The following is a 6,760-nucleotide window of genomic DNA, read 5'->3' on the forward strand; positions in this document are numbered from 1 at the left end:
CATTCTAACAGGTTCTTCATACACAGAGTTTCCAATAGTGTCAAAGAGAGGGGAAATGTTCTGAAAATCGATAATTGCAGTCACATCACAATGAAGACTTTTCATAAGAGAGAGACTTGCAGAGCGTCCATAAGCCATATATTTTGACTTGTATGACTCAAACCTTGCCTTTTCACTGGGGCCGTAGAAGATTAGCTTGTCCTCAAGACCAAATTCCAAGCGTTCCACTTTACCCTTCTTGCATGCAGCCTTTTTGGGGGTTTGCTCCATGGGTCTCTTGCCGACATTTTTCTGGCTAATGGGAGAATTTTCAGATGATTCGCTGCTTTCATTGTCTGTTCTGAGAAAATCTGAGTCAATGGATGACTCCACATCCACAGGCTCTTCAGTGTTAAGAGATTTTTGAAACCTTCGACTGCGTCTGGTTGCAGAGGAGGGATTTCTTTTGGCCATGGTGTGAAGGTTTGTTTGGTAGAGAATGAGAGGAGTATTGGAGACAGAGGGTTTTTATTGAAAATTTTGGGAAGGGCGAAGAGACGCCTTGGTTAATGGAAAGGCCAAGTTCAGATGGAAGTGATGGTTTAGCAGTGACTGATCGGCGATACTTGCAAAAATTACGCTTACACAGAAAAGTAATTAGATCACATATAAGTAAGGAAATAAAATATTCTAGCATAGGGTAAAATATTTTAAACACTCAAGGAAATATTTGATTTACAGATTTGGCACAATGCCAATTTTATTTCGGAGAATGCAAAATCTTTCTTCCAAAAGAGGTTTTGTAAAAATATCAGCAAGTTGAGAATCAGTACTAATAAACTCTAAAACAATGTCACCTTTTGCTACATGATCACGGATAAAATGATGTTTAATTTCTATATGCTTTGCTCTAGAATAATGCAAAGAATTCTTTGATAAACAGATAGCACTAGTATTGTCACAAAGGATAGGAGTGGATGTAAGAGATAAATCATAATCAAGAAGTTGGTGCATAATCCATAGAACTTGTGTACAACAGCTTCCAACGGCTAGGTATTCTGCCTCAATCGTTGATAGTGCAACACAATTTTGTTTCTTGCTGTGCCAAGATACTAATACATTTCCTAACAATTGACATGTCCCACTAGTTGTCACCACCCGAATTTCTCACCTTCAGACAGTGATGGCGCCTAACATTTCACTTGCTAGGCAAGCCAACGTTAGAATAATATTAGCCATTTTAAAATAATTTTTAAATTTATTTATAACAATGAAATAAGTACGGAAGTAAAGTCTGAAATATAATGATTAATCCATAAAACAATGGTGTCTAAATACTATCCCAGAATTGGTGTCACAAGTGCACGAGCTTGTAGAATAATACAAATAAAGGTCTGAATAAAATAAAGTTGTCTGAAAACAAACACACAGCTAAAGTAAAATAGACGGGGACTTCAGAACTGCGGACGCCATGCAGTTATACCTCAAGTCTCCTCCGAGTAGCCGAAATCCGAGCAAGTCTATGGCACGCCGCTGGGACCAACTTCGAAATCTGCACAAGAAGTGCAGAGTGTAGTATCAGTACAACCGACCCCATGTATTGGTAAGTGCTGAGCCTAACCTCGACGAAGTAGTGACGAGGCTAAGGCGGGTAACTTACATTACCTGTACGCAATATTAGTAACAACAACAGTAATATAAATAAATCAGATAACTCATTTATAATAATTGAATCCATTTCCATCAATTCTGTTGCAGCGTGCAACCCGCTCTCACAATATATTCACATTCAGTTCTGTTGCAGCATGCAACCCGCTCTCACAATATATTCACATTCAGTTCTGTTACGGCGTGCAACCCGCTCCTCCAATATATTCATTTTAATCAAGTCTGTTATATATTTATTTCAATCAAGTATATATAGACTTTTAATAAGTCTGTTACGGCGTGCAATCCGATCCCCCAATATTAACTTTTAATAAGTGTGTTACGGCGTGCAACCCGATCCTCCAATATGGACTTTATATAAGTCTGTTGCGGCGTGCAATCCGATCCTCCAATATATCCATTTCAATCAATTCTTATAGAAGAAATTTCTCCAATAAATGCAATAATTAATATAAAATTATAAGACAACAAGCATACAATAATTATGATTTAATTATGAAACAAACAATGACAAATAATAAATTATTATGGAAATCAGGGAGAAAATAGGCTGTTTAATATTTAATATGCTAAATGTCAAATAACAATTAAAACACATAATTAAAATAACATGTAACAATTAATGCAGGAATTCAAGAATTAATATTTGACAAAGAATATGAGAGAAACAATTATTATAATAGTTAATTTATGATTTAAAACAATTTATGGTTTTTCAAGTAAGCAGGAAAATAATTAATTTCACGACGTATAGACACTCATCACCTCGCCTATACGTCATTCACATGCATTTCACATAACAAATAATTTAAGGGTTCTATTCCCTCAAGTCAAGGTTACCTACGACACTTACCTCGTTTTGCAAATTTCAATCAATTATTCAACCACATCTTTTCCTTTTAAATTTGTATCCAAAAGCTTCAAATCTATTCACAAACAATTCAATATACTCAATACGAATCATAGTAATTAATTCCATATGAATTTATAATTTTTTCGGATAAATATCCAAAATTTATTAAAATATTCGACAGTGGGACCCATGTCTCAAATCCCAGAAAAACTCGCAAAATCCGAATACCCGTTCCACTACGAGTTCAACCATATAAAAATTATCTAATTCCGATATCAAATGGACCTTCAAATCTTAAATTTTCGTTTTTGGAAGAACTTATAAAAATTTCAATTTCTTCCATCTAAATCCGAAATAAATGATGAATATAGACATGGATTTGTGAAATACAATCACTTTTGGTTAAAGAACACTTACCCAATTCAAAGTCGTGAAAATCCCCCTTGAAATCGTCCAAATCCGAGACTTGAAACTCAAAAATGAGTAAAAATGGCGACTTCCGAATTTATGGGCTCTGCCCAGTCATTTTCGCATCTGCGGATAAAAGTTCCGCATTTGCCAACTCGCATTTGCGAGACAGAGCTCGCATTTGCGATGCCAGGCTGCCAGGTGAAGTTCCGCATCTGCGGACACTCCTGTCGCACCTGCGACATCTGCTTCTGTGCAAAATGGCCGCACCTGCGAAGACCCCAGGCCAGTCCAGTCCCGCATCTGCGTGATTTGGTGTGCACCTGCGGACACGCTTTTGCGATCGAAGCCTGGACACGCCTGGCCGCATCTGCGATGTAAGGCTCGCTTCTGCGAGCTCGCACATGCGGGCAAAAATCCGCAGGTGCGATTACAACAGAAGAAAAAATTCAGATTTTGCTTAAGTCCAATTTTTGATCTGATTTCAATCCGTATCAATCTCGGGGTACTTGGGACCCCATACGAATATACCAACAAGTCCAATAACATAATACAGACTTACTCGGGGTTTCAATTCCCACCAAACAACATCAAAATTACAATTCACACCTCGATTCGAACCTTTAAGTTTTAAACTTTTCAATTTGCAAATCTTGTGCCAAAACATATTAAATGAATCTGGAATGACTTCAAATTTGGCACACACGTCATAAATGACATAACAGAGCTATTCAAATTTCCAGAATCATATTCTGGCTCCGATATCAAAAAGTGAACCCCGTGGTCAAACTTGAAAGTCTTTAGCCTTTAAATTGCTAGTTCCGTTAAATGGTCATAACTTGAGCTAGGGATCTCCAAATTAAATTCCAGGCATATGCCCAAGTCCCAAATCACGATACGGAGCTACCAGAACTGTCAAAACACTGATCCGGATCCGTTTGCTAAAAATGTTGACCAAAGTCAACTCAGTTGAGTTTTAAAGCTCTATTTCACATTTTAATCCATTTGTCACATGAAAGCTTTCCGGAAAATTTTACGGACTGTGCACACAAGTCGAGGAATGATAAATGGTGCTTTTCGAGGTCTTAAAACACAGAATTACTTATTAAATTTAAAGCTGACATTTTGGGTCATCACATTCTCTACCTCTAAAACAAACGTTCGTCCTCGAACGGAGTTAGAAAAAGTACCTGAGCTAGAGAAAAGGTGTGGATATTTACTCCGCATGTCCGACTCGGACTCCCAAGTAGATGTCTCTACCGGCTGACCTCTTCATTTCACCCTAACTGAAGGATAACTCTTAGACCTTAACTGTTGGACCTGCCAGGCTAGAATAGCCACCGGCTCCTCCTCGTAAGTCAAATCTTTGTCCAAATGGACTAAGCTGAAATCTAACACATGGGACGGATCACCATGATATTTCCGGAGCATAGACACTTGGAACAACGGATGAACCACTGATAAACTAGGTGGTAATGCAAGCCTGTAGGCTACTTTACCCACCCTTTCAAGAATTTTAAAGGGTCCGTACCTAGGGATCAACTTGCCCTTCTTTCTGAACCTTATTACACCTTTCATAGGTGAGACCCGGAGCAATATTCTTTCTCCAACCATGAATGTAATATCACGAACTTTACGGTCGGCATAACTCTTTTGCCTAGACTGAGCTGTGAGAAGTCGATCCTGAATAATCTTGACCTTATCCAAGGTATCCTGTACCAAATCGGTTCCCAACAACCGAGCCTTTCCCGGTTCAAACCAACCAACTGGCGATCGGCATCGCCTTCCATATCATGCCTCACATGGAGCCATCTAAATGCTCGACTGGTAGATATTATTATAAGCAAACTCCGCAAGTGGCAAGAAATGATCCCAAGAACCACCAAAGTCTATAACACAAGCACGGAGCATATCTTCCAATATCTGAATAGTGCGCTCTGACTGTCCGTCTGTCTGTGGATGAAATGCTGTACTCAACTCCACCCGCGTGCCTAATTCACGCTGTACAGCCCTCCAGAAATGTGAGGTAAACTGCGTACCTCGATCTGAAATAATAGACACGGGCACACCGTGAAGGTGGACAATCTCACGAATGTAAATTTCAGCTAACCTCTCTGAAGAATAGGTAACTGCCATTGGAATGAAATGTGCTGACTTGGTCAACCTGTACATAATGACCCAAACTGCGTCAAATTTTCTCTGAGTCCGTGGGAGCCCAACAACAAAATCCATAGTGATACACTCCCACTTCCACTCAGGAATTTCTAACTTCTGAAGCAAACCACCAGGTCTCTGATGCTCGTACTTAACTTGCTGACAATTCAGACACCGAGCTACATATGCAACTATATCCTTTTTCATTCTCCTCCACCAATAATGTTGCCGCAAATCTTGATACATTTTGGCGGTACCTGGATGAATAGAATACCTAGAACTGTGTGCTTCTTCAAGAATTAATTCACGAAGCCCATCCACATTAGGCACACAAATACGACCCTATATTCGCAGAACCCCATCTTCCCCCACAGCAACCTGTTTGGCATCACCGTGCCGCACCGTGTCCTTAAGGACAAGTAAATGAGGATCATCATACTGCCTCTCTCTGATGCGCTCATATAAAGAAGACCGAGCGAGTGTGTAAGCTAGAACCTGACTGGGTTCTGAAACATCTAACCTCACAAATTGATTAGCCAAAGTCTGAACATCTGCAGCTAATGGCCTCTTACCAACTGGAATATACGCAAGACTGCCCATACTCACAGCCTTTCTACTCAAAGCATCGGCCACCACATTAGCCTTTCCGGGGGGTGATACAAAATGGTGATATCATAGTCTTTCAACAACTCCAACCATCTTCTTTGCCTCAAATTAAGATCTTTTTGTTTGAACAGATACTGAAGGCTACGATGATCAGTAAATACCTCACACGAGACACCGTAGAGGTAATGCCTCCAAATCTTCAGCGCATGAACAATGGCTGCCAATTCTAAGTCATGAACATGATAATTCTTCTCGTGAACTTCCAACTGTCGCGACGCATATGCAATTACCTTGCCATCTTGAATTAATACTGCACCAAGCCCAATGTGAGATGAGTCACAATATACCGTATACGATCCTGAACCTATGGGTAATACCAACACTGGCGCCGTAGTCAAAGCGGTCTTGAGCTTCTGAAAGCTCAACTCACACTCGTCTGACCATCTGAATGGGACACTTTTCTGGGTCAATCTGGTCAATGGGCTTGCTATAGATGAAAATCCTTCCACGAACCGACGATAATAACCTGCTAAACCCAGGAAACTCCGGATCTCTGTAACTGAAGTAGGTCTAGGCCAATTCTGAACAACCTCAATCTTCTTAGGATCCACCTTTATGCCTTCTGCCGATACAACATGCCCCAAAAGGCAACTAAGTCTAACCAAAACTCACATTTTGAAAACTTGGCATATAACTGATTATTCTTCAAGGTGTAAAGCACACTTCGAAGATGCTGCTCATGTTCCTATCGACTGCTGGAGTAAATCAAGATATCATCAATGAATACAAGCACAAAAGAATCCAAATAAGGCTTGAACACCCAATTCATCAAATTCATAAATGCTGTTGGGGTATTTGTCAACCCAAATGACATCACTAGGAATTCGTAATGCCCATACCGAGTTCGAAAAGCTGTTTTAGGGATATCAGATGCCCTAATCTTCAACTGATGGTAGCTAGACCTCAAATCGATCTTCGAAACCTTGGCACCCTGAAGCTGATCAACTAAGTCATCAATTCTTGGTAGCAGATATTTGTTTTTGATAGTGGCCTTGTTCAACTACCGATAGTCTATACACATCCACATAGAGC

This window comes from Nicotiana tomentosiformis, chromosome 10 (assembly GCF_000390325.3).
Source record: "Nicotiana tomentosiformis chromosome 10, ASM39032v3, whole genome shotgun sequence".
NCBI classification, from domain to species: domain Eukaryota; kingdom Viridiplantae; phylum Streptophyta; class Magnoliopsida; order Solanales; family Solanaceae; genus Nicotiana; species Nicotiana tomentosiformis.